This window comes from Pseudophryne corroboree, chromosome 3 (assembly GCF_028390025.1).
Source record: "Pseudophryne corroboree isolate aPseCor3 chromosome 3, aPseCor3.hap2, whole genome shotgun sequence".
NCBI lineage: Eukaryota > Metazoa > Chordata > Amphibia > Anura > Myobatrachidae > Pseudophryne > Pseudophryne corroboree.
In genome coordinates, this window is record NC_086446.1 from 476,870,204 (window position 1) to 476,884,737 (window position 14,534).

Consider the following 14,534-nt stretch of genomic DNA (forward strand, 5'->3'; position numbering starts at 1 on the left):
GATATTACCCTTGAACTGTGAGATTACCTTTACATTAAATACTTTCTTTGCTGATTTATTGAAGTAAAGTCTGGAGAGTGCTATCTGTTCCACTAGGTAGATAATCCTGTATTGTACTATGGGTCCCACCTCTATGTGGGTCGGACTCTGATTGGCACCCCTGTTGTTGGCAGAGCTGCGTGAGAGTGCAGGGATCTGTATGTATATTTAGATACAGTTCAGGATCCTGTGCTGTTTTCTTCTCCTGCACCCACCATACATTGCTCAGTTCTAATACAGGCACTGTTGTTATGAGATTCATCACTTTATTGGGTTATGTACCTGTTCATTGCATATGTGTATAAGTGTCTAAGCAAGGGATTATTTGGTTTGATACCGCCAATTATATTTACTGTCATACCGCACTGGGCAAGCCCGAAACCATCCGAACTTGGAAGCTAAGCAGTGCTGGGCCTGGTCAGTACACGCTAGGGTGACTACGTGGAATACCAGGTACAGTAAGTATCTCTATATTTATATAACATTGGCAGTGGTAATACCTAATTTTGGCATGGCGCAAAGCCAGTTGGGCTTCCTTGATGATAACCTTCTTGCACAAGCTGAACACGGTATAGTATCCCTCACGGACGATGATGCGGAAAAGGTTTTGTTTGACCAGTTAGACTTTGACACTTTGCCCGCTGAGACACCCACAGACCTATACCACCAACTCCTTAGACTCAAACGGAGGGAGGTCGACCTCACCTTGCATGGGCAATTCCTGTCCGAATATTATCGGAAAAAGCAGATACCCCGGGGATTTAGGGTCAATAACATCCCGACACTAGGCAGGAACAACCCCACCTTTTGCAGTCGCTGGTGTGGGGTACTTAATAAGTGTTCCCTTGACCTCATGCTTTTGGTTGTGGAGGAGGTTGGTATAGAACTAAACAAAGTCAAAACACAAATCGATACCTTCAGCAGCGCACATCTGGTTACTATCAAGAAAGATAAAACCAACAATCTAGTTGAAAAACTACAGACACAATTAGACATTTATAAGAAAGAGATCACTGCCTTTAAACGCAGTAATCTCGCTACGGTCACAACAGATTATCAGAATCACACCGTCTATAGATGGTTGATCGGTGACTCCAGACCGAACAGACCCCAAAGGCCCTATAGAACCCGATGCCAAGGACGGAGACAACCATACAGTAATGAGACAGGGTCTTCCGCCTCTGACACTGATTTGTCTGATAGTCGCCCAACACGAGGTCTTTTTTAGACCATACCACTACCCCCAATCTACCTCCAGTGGCAAACCACGGAGACCGCACCCAAGGAAGGGCAGACACATGGCGCAGATGCAGGGACAAACCCAGGACTTAGTCTCCAATTTATCAAGCAAGACGCTTGATGAGGCAACTACATGACTCCTCTCTAGAGGCCTCTCGTTTGTACCAACAGCTCCCCACCGACGGTTTGACACCGTAGTTGATATATACAAATTCAGCCGAAAGCTTAGGTTACGTGAACATTTTACATCAGAAATAAATAAGGAAAGTACACAATTTCGTAAACCCTCAACGTTCGACCCAGCCTCCTCCAACCCTAGCATTTAAACATTCACCCGCCTTCTGGAACATGATGTCCATGTACAGTCTCCCACTAAGTGCTTTGACAATCTGCCCATCGCAGAACGCAAGGCCCTGGCTTCACTTAAACAGGACACCAGCCTTGTGGTTAGGCCTGCAGATAAGGGGGGTGCGGTGGTAGTGCAGGACTGGGCTGATTATAATAGCGAGATATTGAGGCAGCTGAATGATGAGGCTACTTACATTAGCCTGCAGCACAATCCCATCCCCGAGATCAAATTGAAAATTGATCGCTTATTGGATACAGGGTATAAAGCCCAACAGATTGACAGGAGCACATTAGAATTCCTCACTGTTGAGCATCCCGTATGCCCCATAATTTATACCCTTCCCAAAATCCACAAAACTCTATCACATCCACCGGGTAGGCCTATCATCTCTGCTAGAAAATCTCTGCTACAGCCGCTCGCCATCTATGTCGATACGTTCCTGCAACCCATAGTACAACAGGGAGATAGCTACGAGCGTGACACGTCCGACTTTCTGCAGAAGCTGATGGCTTTTCCATACGAGCTCGAGGATATGCTGTTGGCTACCATGGATGTCTGTTCCCTGTACACCATCATCCCCCATGATCAAGGTCTACAAGCTTTAGCAAACGCCTGGCAACAATACCCACCAACTGGACCGTCGACTGAATTTCTCTTGGAATTGGCCACTGTAGTCCTTAAACATAATCACTTCCTCTATCAAGGAAACTACTATCTGCAATCCGAAGGGACCGCGATGGGTTCGAACCTGGCGCCGGCCTGCGCCAATATCTACATGACTGAATATGAACAACGACACATCTTCCCGAGATATGGATCACAGATTTTGTTCTACAAAAGGTTTATCGACGATGTATTCCTGCTGTGGAAAGGGTCATTGGATTCATTTAACCAAATGGTCAGCACATTGAACGGACTGGATAGTCCAGTAAGATTCACCCATCAGGCAGACGCCGTCAGCATCAACTTTCTGGACATTTCCATCACATTGGAAGGAGGTCGCATCAACACAAGTATCTACAGAAAACCCACGGACCGGAATACCTTGCTGCTTGCAAACTAGTCAACATCCACCTGCTCTCAAGGACAATCTCCCTATTTCTCAATTTCTGAGAGTTATGCGCAACAACACAAATAAGGATATCATGGAAACACAATTATCTGAGATGACTTCGCGATTCCTTGAGCGAGGATATGACAAGAAAACGGTTATGCAATGTCTGACGAAGGCCAGGAGAAAGTTTGAACTTTCCACAGTTACAACGCAGGTGACACCTGCACCAGACCGAATGGTCTTCACGACCACATATGATCATTTGTCCAACAGGGTCCGAGGAGCCGTCCGTAAGAATTGGCCTATTCTAACCACCAATGACCAGCTCAAATTGAAAAGGTTTCCCCTCCCCCCCCCAATTATGGCCTACCGTAGGGCGGCCAATTTAAAACAACTACTACTAAGGCCTATGGCTGGGCAGGAATCACCCACGAACACTACATGGTTGCATGAGAAAAGGCCTGGTTGCTTCAAATGCACTGGGTGCACTACGTGCAGGGGTATGTTAACAGGCCCAACATTTCCGCACCCCAATTCGGGGCGACTGATAGCTATTAAGTATAGACTGCATTGCTCTATGGACCATCTGATATATATTCTAACGTGCCCATGCGGACTGTACTATGTGGGAATGATGACCAGACGATTTCGCGATAGGATGGCGAACCATAGAACGTCAATACATCAAGCGATTACCACGGGGACTGCCACTTTGCCGGTAGCCAGACATTTTTTGACTTTACGACATCAAGTATCACGTTGAAACTGATAGATTGGATACCCCCATTACAGCGAGGCGGTGACCGTGCTCTCTTGCTTAGAAAACGAGAAAGCCTGTGGATACACAAACTGGACACGATAGCACCAAAAGGAATGAATGAAAATAACCCTTTATCTATCTTTTTGAAATAGACTAATGAACTCCATTGAGATAACTTAGAGACACTTGTTTCAGTCACACGGGTGTAGATGTTAATATTCCACCGGCTGTGGGACTAACTATGTATATTTCTCTTGTTTCTCCTTACCTAATATGTTGTTGTCTGTCCATTTTTTATGCCTATTATTATTGTATTATGGTACAGCACCAATACAGTGACCACACCGGCCCCTGTTATACCCAGCTAGAATCGGAATTTGATGAAATAATGTTTATACTATGAGTAATGCCCTGTGTGAACTATATTCGTGGCGGGTGAGGCAGATTACGAACTGGATCGCGGGGGGTTAATTTTCCCATCGCTGCCGGTTTCACATCTGCCCAATAACCAGTGACGCACTCGAGTGCAATAAACCAATATAATGATGTGTTAACCTGTATTTTGCCCTAATACCAGTGACGCACTCTAATGTATAAAACCACTATGATGATGGATCGCGGTGGGTAATTTTCCCATCGCTGCCGGTTCCACATCTGCCCAATAACCAGTGACACACTCCAGTGCAATAAACCAATATAATGATGTGCTAACCTGTATTTTGCCCTAATACCAGTGACGCACTCTAGTGTATTAAACCACTATAATGATGTGTTACTCCGTGATCAGCGGTGATCACGGCTGTGGATACTGAATAAGTCGGACGCAGCTCACTTCCGGTAAACCCCGGAAGTGACGCGTGCGTTCCAGCACATGGTTCTCCCCACTTCCGGATTGCGTTCCACGGCGCGCCCGATGCCACACTCAACTAGACGGACGCAGCACGCTTCCTGTGAACAAGGAAGTGATGTCTGCGTCTCAGCCATGCGTTCCACCCCACTTCCTGCAAGTGTGGGGGCGGGACTGGCGCCTATATGCTGGTTATTTAATGGGGGCCGGTGAGGCAATATCTCTGTATAACAGTTACCTACTATGTTGACTTCTGCTGTGATGCTGACTGCTTTGACCACGCTGTAACTCCTTGACAAAGGTCCTGGTGTGGACCGAAATGTCGGAAATGGATATTACCCTTGAACTGTGAGATTACCTTTACGTTAAATACTTTCTTTGCTGATTTATTGAAGTAAAGTCTGGAGAGTGCTATCTGTTCCACTAGGTGGATAATCCTGTATTGTACTATGGGTCCCACCTCTATGTGGGTCGGACTCTGACTGGCACCCCAGTTGTTGGCAGAGCTGCGTGAGAGTGCAGGGATCTGTATGTGTATATATATATATATATATATATATATATATATATATATAAAATATATTTTAGAGTTGAACGGGTTCGGATTTACTCAGTTCTTAACGCCAGAATTAACGCCAGTTCAAATTTTCCCGATTTGTGTTATTGGCTAAACAAAATGTGACATCCGAGAGCATATAAGAAGATCTGGATTACTGCGCTGGGTGCCTCCACGGTAAGATGAACATAGACAACAGGAGGTGCGGCACTCCGAGCGACGGAAAAACAGTCAGTCAGGTTGTCGCTCGGAGTGCCGCAACTCCTGTTGTCTATAAAATATATATATATATATATATATATATATAAATTGTGTGTATCATCTAACAGCAGTGTTCACTTTTCACCGCTGTTTGGGCGCTCCCCCCTCTCTATAGGCCCCTGGTACCAGTTGTATTGGTGATTCAGTGGGTTTCTGTGGAGGAGCAGTGTGCAGCCAGGCAGTCAGCAGCAGCTGTAATGGCGCCTTTCAGCCTCTGGTCCTGCTCTCCAGGAAGCCCAGCTCCTTCAATGGCGCACGGTCCCTCAAAGATTATACTGGCCATAACAGTGTGTTATTCGGTGAAAAAAGAGCGCAAAGCCCCTTTTAAGTCAGCGCAAGTGTGGGGTCCGCAGTGGGTACAGCAGCTCTCAACCCGGTGATCACTGCGCCCTTATGCCGCCATTTTCACCGGGGACCCACTAACCGGGACCCCCGGTTTAACACTCACAGCACCACATCTGCTTCGGCATCTGTTAGGGGTGGTGGCATGCTGCCGTTGTGGGCACACACCCTGGGGGTATGTGAAACATCACCTCAGGAGCTTAATGTCCTGTCAGCGGTGATACGAACCATTAACTCTATAGGAAGTTGGTTTGGTTTCCCCCCCTAAATCCCACGATGCAGGCAGACTGGTTTCCAACTAGTACTGCCTTAAAAAAAAAAACTAAATAAAAGTCTGAAGAAAACTCTGGAGCTCCAGAGGAATGCACCCTTGCTCCTCCTCGAGGGGTCAGACATCCTTGTGGTCTTTTAAATTTCCTAGACAGGGCATCAGTATTTTTATGTTGTGCCCGGGGACGGTGTCCTCTCTGAATTTATATTGTTGTAGGGTTAAAAAACACCTAGTGACCCTGAAATTAACCTCTTTGCTGAGGTGCATCCATCTCAGTCGTTGACAAGGACAAATTTTCGTCCTAATAAGTAATATTTTGAGGTCTCAATGACCCATTTTATGGCAAGGCAATCCAACTCGACTATAGCATAACGAGTCTCCCTTGGCAAGAGCTTTCTGTAAAGTAAAGGCTTTTCTTTGTCTATTATTTGTGATAGGATGGCACCGAGTCCAGTGGTCGAAGCATCTGTTTGCAGGAGGAACAGCTGATAGAAGTCTGGTGCCTGAAGAACTGGATTAGTAACTAGGGCCATTATCAGGTCCTCCCAGGCCTTCTCAAGAAAAACATTCCATATTATCTTCTCGGGACAAGTCTTTTCCAGGGAGTCAGTCAAGGGCAGGGATCTTGCAGCAAAGTTCTGGATAAACCTTCTGTAGTATCCCAGTAACCCCAAGAAGGTTTGCATCTGTTTATTAGTGCTGCATTTTGGCCAGGACCTAATTGCCTCTACTTTTTTCAATTGGGGTTTTACTTCACCTCTGCCAATGACATACCCTAAGTAATTGGCTTCTGACAGGACAATATGGCATTTTGCAGGATTGGCAGTAAAGCTGTATTGCCTGAGGGTATTTAGCACCTTTTGTAGTTTATCCAGATGTCTCTCCCAGTCGGTACTGTAAATAAAGATATTGTCGAGGTATGCGATGGCCTACCCCATGTGGGGTCTCAGAAGGCGGTCCATAGCCCGCTGAAATGTTGCTGGTGCTCCATGAAGTCCAAATGGCAATACCAGATATTGGTAGAGACCATCAGGTGTAGAGAAGGCAGTTTTCTCTTTTGCTGCTGCCACTGGACTTGATTAAGGTGTCTGAAGTCGATGTCCCATTGGGTTTGGGTACTAGGACTATCGGATTAGACCAGTCACTCTTTGATTTCTCAATTATACCCAACTTTAACATTTCTTGCACTTCAGCCTTTACTGCTCGCCTCCAAGCCACTGGGATGCGGTAGGGCCTTTGCTTTATTATTACACCTTCGGGGGGGTGAATTTCAGGTTCCACTAAGGTGGTCCGCCCAGAAATGGCTGAGAAGACATCTTGATTCTTTCGGACTAGGGCTTCGGCCTCCTGTCTCTGAGTCGACGACAAGGTCTCGGCTAAGAGGACATCCAAATTCCCTAATGCACTGGCAAGGTGTTAGGATCTCCTGCTCTGTGCTGCCACGTCGCCATGGCAACCGGGAGGCAAGTGTTAGCAAAGTAACCTGAGCGCAGCTGATACTCCGGTCCGGGTTTTTACTGTGTAGTGGTTACAGGCTCTGTGCACGGCAGGGAATCCGCCGCTGGTTTTGTGCTCACAGTCTGTGAGGTCTGAGTGGGGCGTGGACAGCACCTGCTATATAAACCATCCTCTCAGGCTAGGCAAATGCTGCTGAATCTTTGTTTGTTAGTTCCAGAGAGTTAGCTAGTACTGTGTGACTTTGTATTTACTTGTTGCTTACTACGAATAGGCCTTGGGATTCGATACTTCATTCTGCCAATCCGGGCCTAGCAGTAAGATTGGAGTCAGTTGTTTGACCTGCTGGGGTTCTTTTGCTATTTTGTGAACCCAGCAGGTTTGCGGCTGTACTCTCAGACCTGCTTGCTTAATCCTCCCTCACTGTGCAGGGCGTCCAGGTGTCAGTTTAGTGGCAGTAAGCTGAACCTGTGCCCTGCAAGTGGGGGTTAGGATTGTGGATACTCTCCTTGTGTCTATATTTCTATCTCTGACCAAGGAGTTTATTCCCACACCCGTTGGTAACCCTTTGGTTTTTTTTCTGTTGCTCTTAGCAACATCATTTCAGGTGCTCCACATGTTAAATCACTACACCTCGCTTTATTGTCCGCTCTATTCCATCTGAGCATTCCTGACACTAGGGAGACACCCAATTCCTGAGCCTTTGGGCTTCTCCGTTCACTTTGTGTTTATTAGTTATTCCATCACCTCCTGTGTATGTTATGTTATACTGTCTGTGAGTTCGTTTGCTTCGCTTCCCTCTCTGTTCATACACCGGTATACTCCTGTTAGCACTGGTGTGCGTAACACATTCAGCAGCCCTACTCCTGTTGAAATTTTGTGGGAATATGGAGCATACCCCTCAAAATACTTTGCAACAGGTGGTCGATCAGGTGCAGGTCCTGACTCGACAATTTAATGAGATGTCCATTAAAATAAACACCCCGCAGGCCGCTAGCGGAGCTCCCGCAGCAGCAGCGGCAAGTTCAGGGGTTAAGGAGCCGAAAGTAAATCTCCCGGATCGTTTTTCTGGAGATCGCTCGCAGTTCTTTTGTTTCAAGGAGAGCTGTAAGCTATATTTCAGGCTTAGGCCCCAGTCTTCTGGGTCGGAGATTCAGCGGGTGGGCATGGTAATTTCCTTGCTACAAGGAGACCCACAGGTCTGGGCATATGGGTTACAGCCTGACTGTCCGTCGCTTAAAAGTGTTGATGCTTTTTATACGGCACTGGGCATTTTGTATGATGACCCTGACAAGATGGCTTCAGCCGAGGCTCAGATTACGGTTCTTAAGCAAGGGCGACGGCCAGCTGAGGTTTATAGTACGGAGTTTCGGAGGTTGGCTCATGATACCCAGTGGAATGACCCAGCCCTGACAAACCAGTACCGAAGGGGCCTTTCTGACCAGATAAAGGACCAACTGGTACAATATCCCTCGCCTGATAGCTTAGATCAGCTCATGCAGTTATCCATCCGGGTGGATAGATGGCTGAGAGAGCGTAGGCTTGAAAGGGAGACCGCAGTTTCCTTTTTTTCCCAAGGGAACCTCAGACTCTGAGGAATATTCCGAGGAGCCTATGCAGATTGGGGCTACCCGCCTCTCCTCGCGTGAGAAGACGTGGAGGAGACAGCAGGGTTTGTGTTTGTACTGTGGGAATAAAGGTCATGTTGTAGTATCATGCCCAGAAAAAACGGAAAACTTCAGGGCCTGAGGGTGATGGGAAATATCCTGTCAGGCCAGAAGTCAGAATTTCCCAAAAAGACTTTTCTCATTCCGGTGACTTTGGAGATCCTCGGTCAAACTGTCAAGACTGAGGCCTTTGTTGACAGTGGGGCCGATGGGGTTTTCATGGACCGTCAATTCGCCCTGGAACACTCTGTTCCCTCAGTACCTTTGGCATCAGAGATTGAGATCTGTGGGTTAAACGGGGAACCATTGTCCCAGGGTAAAATTGCCTCCTGCACCAGCCAAATTCCTTTGTTTATTGGAGCCACACACTCTGAAAAATTGTCTTTTTATGTGACTGTCTGTTCTTTTGCCCCATTGGTTTTGGGGTTACCCTGGTTAAGGGCCCATAACCCTCAATTTGACTGGGTCTCTGGGGAGATTCTTAGTTGGGGTAGTGATTGTTTCAGGAGTTGCTTGAGCCTTCCAGCCAGGCTCTCGCAGCTAAGTTTGCCAGGATTGCCAGGATGTTATGCAGATTTTGCGGATGTGTTCTCCAAAAAAGTTGCGGAGGTACTACCTCCCCATCGCCCCTATAACTGTGCCATTGATTTGTTGCCGGATGCTAAGCTTCCAAAGAGCAGGTTGTACTCCCTGTCACGTCCTGAGACTCAGGCTATGGCAGAGTACATTCAGGAGAACTTGGCTAAGGGATTTATCAGACCCTCACAGTCCCCAGTTGGGTCGGGGTTCTTCTTCGTGGGTAAAAAGGACGGTTCGTTGCGACCCTGCATCGACTTCAGGGAATTGAACCGTATCACGATTAAAAACTCGTACCCACTGCCTCTCATTTCGGTTTTGTTTGACCAGCTTCGTACTGCCACCATTTTTTCTAAGATTGACCTACGCGGTGCTTACAATCTAATCCGAATAAGAGAGGGGGATGAATGGAAGACTGCCTTTAATACCCACTCAGGGCATTATAAATATTTGGTGATGCCTTTTGGGCTCTCTAATGCCCCGGCAGGAATTCATGAACGATGTGCTCAGGGAATATTTAGATAGATTCTTAGTTGTTTATCTAGATGACATCCTAATCTTCTCTCATTTCCTGGAGGAACATCGGAAGCATGTACGCTTAGTCCTCCAGAAACTCAGAGACCACCAGCTTGGGGCGAAGCTGGAGAAGTGCGAGTTTGAAGTCCAGCAAATCGCATTTCTAGGGTATATTATCTGCTCAGAAGGTTTCCAAATGGAGGGTTCTAAGGTACAGGCAGTCCTGGATTGGCTGCAGCCCACTAGTTTGAAGGCGCTTCAGCGTTTTCTGGGTTTTGCGAATTTTTATAGACGGTTTATCGCTGGATTTTCGTCTATAGTGGCCCCCTTGGTGGCACTCACTAAGAAAGGGGCGGATGTTGCTCACTGGTCTTGTGAGGCCAAAGCGGCCTTTGCCCGTCTCAAAAGGGCATTTGTCTCGGCCAAGGTGCTGCGACACCCAGATCCAGAGCGTCCTTTTGTGGTAGAAGTGGATGCCTCTGAGATAGGTATTGGGGCAGTGCTCTCTCAGATGGGGGTGTCTGATAATCGCCTTCATCCCTGTGCTTACTTTTCCCGTAAATTTTCGTCTGCCGAGATGAATTATGATGTGGGTAACCGGGAATTGTTGGCTATAAAGGATGCACTCGGGGAGTGGAGACACTGGCTTGAGGGGGCTAAGTTTGTGGTCTCAATTCTCACCGACCATAAGAATCTGGCATATTTAGAGTCAGCGAAGCGGCTCAATGCCAGGCAGGCACGATGGGCTTTGTTTTTTGCTCGCTTAAATTTTTTGATAACATATCGCCCTGGGTCAAAAAACATCAAGGCTGATGCGCTCTCGCGGAGCTTTGCTCCAGTTCAAGAGACCACCGAGGAGCCATTGCCCATTGTGTCCCCATCATGTATTAAAGTGGGCATTACCCAGGACCTCTTGTCATTAGTCCTTAGAGCACAGGAGCAGGCTCCTCCAGACCTTCCGGTAGGTCTCTTGTTTGTGCCTCCTAGGTTAAGACAGCGAGTGTTCCTGGAATTCCATGCCAAGAGGTCGGCAGGGCATCCGGGTATTGCCAGAACTCGGGAGTTGCTGTCTAGGGCGGTATGGTGGCCCTCGGTGGCTAGGGATGTGGATCAGTGGGTTCGGGCATGTGACGTTTGTGCCCGAAATAAAACTCCTAGAGGGGTTTCTGTCGGCCCATTACATCCACTCTCTATTCCGTCTAAGCCATGGACCCACATTTCCATGGATTTTGTGGTGGACTTGCCCAAATCCTCGGGGATGACAGCCATTTGGGTTGTCGTTGACAGGTTTTCGAAGATGGCGCATTTCGTTCCACTGGTTGGGTTGCCATCGGCCAGACGCCTGTCTGAGTTATTTATGCAGCATGTTGTGCGCCTCCACGGGTTGCCACTTGATGTGGTCTCTGACCGTGGATCCCAGTTTGTGGACAAATTCTGGAGGGCATTTTGTTCTGATCTCCAGATTTCTGTGAGCTTGTCGTCAGGCTACCATCCACAGTCTAACGGGCAGACTGAAAGGGTGAACCAGTCCTTGGAGCAGTTCCTCAGGTGTTATGTCTCCAAGTGTCATACTGACTGGGTTGCTCATCTGTCCATGGCGGAGTTTGCCTATAACAACGCGGCTCACTCTGCTACAGGGATCTCTCCCTTCCTTTGTGTGTATGGGCATCATCCTAAGGCCAATTCTTTTGACCCCCTGGATTCCACGCCTGGTGGTTCCTCTGTTGTTTTGGTCCTTAGGGGTATTTGGAGGAAAGTGAAGACAGCCCTTGTGTCTGTGTCATTAGTGACCAAAAGGGTTTTTGATAAGCGGAGAAGACCCTGCAGCTTCAAATTAGGAGACTTCGTCTGGTTGTCCGCCAAGAATTTGAAGTTGAGACAGCCATCTCATAAGTTAGGCCCCCGGTTCATTGGCCCTTATAAGATCACCAGGGTTATCAATCCGGTGGCATTTCAGTTAGATCTGCCCCGTTCATTGGGTATCAATAAAACATTTCATTGTTCCCTTTTAAAACTGGCGGTTAGTAATCCTTCTTCCAGTGGAAGACCTTCTCCTCTTCTGATACGGGGTCAGAGGGAGTTTGTGGTTGAAAGGGTTCTTGACTCCAAGATGGTTCGGGGTCGGCTGTCATTTTTGGTGCACTGGAAGGGGTATGGCCCGGAGGAGCGGTCGTGGGTGCGCAGTTGTGATCTTCATGTCCCCAGACTGATACCCTCTTTCTTCTCGAAGTTCCCCGATAAACCCGGTGGTAGGGGTTCTTTGACCCCTCGTCAGAGGGGGGGTACTGTTAGGATCTCCTGCTCTGTGCTGCCACGTCGCCATGGCAACCGGGAGGCAAGTGTTAGCAAAGTAACCTGAGCGCAGCTGATACTCCGGTCCGGGTTTTTACTGTGTAGTGGTTACAGGCTCTGTGCATGGCAGGGAATCCGGCGCTGGTTTTGTGCTCACAGTCTGTGAGGTCTGAGTGGGGCGTGGACAGCACCTGCTATATAAACCATCCTCTCAGGCTAGGCAAATGCTGCTGAATCTTTGTTTGTTAGTCGGTTCCAGAGAGTTAGCTAGTACTGTGTGACTTTGTATTTACTTGTTGCTTACTACGAATAGGCCTTGGGATTCGGTACTTCATTCTGCCAATCCGGGCCTAGCAGTAAGATTGGAGTCAGTTGTTTGACCTGCTGGGGTTCTTTTGCTATTCTGTGAACCCAGCAGGTTTGCGGCTGTACTCTCAGACCTGCTTGCTTGATCCTCCCTCACTGTGCAGGGCGTCCAGGTGTCAGTTTAGTGGCAGTAAGCTGAACCTGTGCCCTGCAAGTGGGGGTTAGGATTGTGGATACTCTCCTTGTGTCTATATTTCTATCTCTGACCAAGGAGTTTATTCCCACACCCGTTGGTAACCCTTTGGGGTTTTTTCTGTTGCTCTTAGCAACATCATTTCAGGTGCTCCATATGTTAAATCACTACACCTCGCTTTATTGTCCGCTCTATTCCATCTGAGCATTCCTGACACTAGGGAGACACCAAATTCCTGAGCCTTTGGGCTTCTCCGTTCACTTTGTGTTTATTAGTTATTCCATCACCTCCTGTGTATGTTATGTTATACTGTCTGTGAGTTCGTTTGCTTCGCTTCCCTCTCTGTTCATACACCGGTATACTCCTGTTAGCACTGGTGTGCGTAACACAAGGAGGGTTGGAGTAGGTTCCTCCTGCCAAGGTTTCAGCAGATTAACATGATATATCTTTCAGCATGACGTCTCCCTGGTTGTCTAACTCGATAGCACACTGGGCCTACAGCCTCCTCCACTTCATATGGACCTCTCCAGTGAGCAAACAGCTTACTCTCCTGAGTGGGGACAAAGACTATTACTTTGTCCCCTGGTTGGAATTCTCAAACTTCTGCCATGGCATCATAGGCTCGCTTTTGTCTGGCTTGAGCTTTTTTGAGGTTTTCACAGACATTTGGGCCAAATTGGTGAAGTCGCTGGTAAAGTTTATTTACAAACTCCACAGAGTTGGATTCCTCAAACTGCTGTTGTTCCCAGCCCTCTTTTAATATGTCTAGAAATCCACGGGGTTGTCTCCCGTACAACAGCTCAAAGGAGCTGAAGCCAGTTGATAACTGCGGGACCTCTCGAATGGCAAACATCAGGTATGGAAGCACATCATCCCATTCCCACTTCTTGTCCAAACGGCCCTTCAGATCATTGATTTAAGAGTCCAATTACAGCGCTCTACCAATCCATCCGTTTGTGGATGATAGACGGAGGTGTGGAGGCGCAATATCCCTATCTTGCGACAGAGTTCTGTAAAAATTTGAGACATAAAGGGGATCCCCTGGTCCATTAGAATCTCCTTAGGAAACCCCAAATGAGTAAACAGCAACAACAACTCTTTAACTATAGTTAGGGTTTTTATGTTTCGCAGTGGGATGGCCTCTGGGTAGTGTCACAAGCCCGGGGCAGCAGCCGCCGCGCTTACCCCTGCATGGCTGCTGGTCCATTTGGCGGTCTCCACCTCCGGCGGTCCTCGGGTCCCGGCGTCTGTCTGGCGCGGCTCCCGGCGGTTCCCCGGAGCGTGGGCACCGCCATGACAGCCGGCGTCACGTGGGCGGGGAGCAGGTGACGTCACTAACCCGCTTCACCAATCCAGTAGAGGCGGGAGATTCAAAACCAGACGCCGGGCAGAGCCTCGGCGCCTGAGTATCGTCTCTTTTTTTAAGTGGATGACAGAGCTCCCGTACGCAGTGTGTGCCCCAGCAGCTATACTCCAGTGCTTCTAGCATTCAGGGTGCCTTCCTGCAGCACAGTCTGCAGTGATCCGAGCTACTAGTGTGTTCCTCTGAAGTGCAGTTGCCAGCACTCCCTGGATTCAGCATGGCCTGCGGGCTGAACCAACTTTAGTGTTTCCAGCGTTCAGTGTCTTTAAACATCGCTCACAAATTCTTCAGTGTCATTCACCATCGCTCACAAGTTCTTCATTCATCAGTGTCTTTAAACATCGCACACAAATTCTTTAGTGTCTTTCACCATCGCTCACAAGTTCTTCATTCATCAGTGTCTTTAAACATCGCTCACAAATTCTTCAGTATCTTTAATCATCGCTCA

At 47.9% G+C, this 14,534-nt stretch overlaps 1 pseudogene; it reads left to right on the forward strand.

Annotated features, from left to right (window-relative positions):
• Positions 1–386: 386 nt before the first annotated feature.
• On the forward strand, positions 387–504 carry LOC134898491 (5S ribosomal RNA; annotated as a pseudogene).
• Positions 505–14,534: the final 14,030 nt, after the last annotated feature.